The following is a 1,752-nucleotide window of genomic DNA, read 5'->3' on the forward strand; positions in this document are numbered from 1 at the left end:
CTTTTTTTTTTTTTTTGAGACTTGCACATTTCAGGCTCTACTGAGAACCAGAAACCGTATCAGTCAGGATAGGCTGGGTTATGCTGCAGTAAGAAGCAACCCCAGAATCTCAGTGTGTACCTTTAACATTTTTTAATTAATATTTTGGAATTCTTCATATCTCAAGAGAGGGGACTGAAAGCAGCATGTCAACCTTGCTACCTCAACATTGCACAGGAAAGAAAAAAACTCCAAATTGCCCCCCAAATTGCCCACCACGTCGTTGATTAATTAGCTTTAATCAAGACATACAAACGATATAAATAGTGACAACAGAAAGAAAGTATTAAAGAAAAATAAGGGACCTAGAACTCATTTTATTCTCACAAATGCAGTTCAACACACAGGCTTTATAAGAATGCTTTAAGAACACAAAACCATCTTCAAAATTGGACTCAAAAAATCGGACAAAATTGGAGGTGACTCTCGCCTGTGTGTGTTGGGGCTGCGAGCAGGGGTCGTCACCTTCTACTCTCAGCCATCCCGGAAGTCGTCATCGGTGGGCCTGGCACCGTTTGCTAATTTAGTACAAACGTGGGCTCACTAGTTTTGTTCGTAAGATAATTAATCCATCAGAGTCATGGGATTTAGTTTCCCATCGTGAGGGAAAGGGCTATCGATCTTGTGATCTAACGAGAAAGCTTACCTGTATTTATTCAGTTTACAGGCAGGATGTTAAAAGCAGGGCAGCAAAATGACCAAGACAACCCAGCAGGGTGAAAGCCTTCTTCTGGAGGGAATAGTCACTGGACCTGACCACAACTCCTACAGTTCGGGGCATGGTAGAAAACATTTTTGTTGAAATCACTTCTGAGAAATATTCATAAGGAACAGGAGATGTTGGAATGAATTATTAATTTTCAAAGTCTCTTTAGTGCACAGTACAAAGTTAATAATTTTGTAAAAGTTCTCCCCTTCACACCGTATCAAATCAGATCCTTTGAATTAACGATATGATGCAGAATCCCATCTCTTCCCTAACAGTTGCAGGGGAGGGGAACTCTCCATCTCTTTTCCCGTTGATTTGACAAACATTTATTGAGTACTTACTACGTGCCATACAGAGTACTAGGCTCTGGGGATATAACAGTGAACAAGAAATTTAAAAACGGGTACTTCAGGAAGACGATGGAAATGGCAGCTCCCTAGGATGTGACTTCTGAAAGTTAGGCTGTCATTCTCACTTTCTCCTTTGGGACCTGGGAAGTCTCATCTTGGCGGGGGGCAGAGTCATGACGACCGGCCCTATTTGCCATCCCAGAGGGACTTCCTCTTTCTCTCCTAAGACAGGACAATGAGTACAGAGAACCCAGACCCTCAGGTCTCCCCTCCCAAAGTGGTCTCAAACCCCTATAGCAGGAGGCATTCAGCCTTAAACACCCCACCCCGAGTCTCAGCCACCTCAAGGGTCCTAGAGCTACACTGAGCAGAGCCTCCCCTGGTCCAGGGGCTGGGCTCACCATCTATGGATGGTCAACCTTGTGGCAACAAGCTCAGAATAGAACTGAGGTCACTTAAAGAAAAGTCAGAGAATCAAACCCAGAATCCTCTTGGTTCCCAAGTAAGACAGCACTACCCTCGGGGTCATAGTCACATCCCCTGTGGCTCAGGGTGGAGAGAGGGATGGAGGACGCAGGCTTGCTGGGCCAAGGCTGTAGCTAGGAGACAAAGAGTGGGCTGCTGATGCCTGCTTTCAAGTGGGGGTGATTTCTG

The sequence above is a fragment of the Neophocaena asiaeorientalis genome, unplaced genomic scaffold (genome assembly GCF_003031525.2).
Source record: "Neophocaena asiaeorientalis asiaeorientalis breed wild unplaced genomic scaffold, Neophocaena_asiaeorientalis_V1.1 scaffold629, whole genome shotgun sequence".
Classification (NCBI taxonomy): domain Eukaryota; kingdom Metazoa; phylum Chordata; class Mammalia; order Artiodactyla; family Phocoenidae; genus Neophocaena; species Neophocaena asiaeorientalis.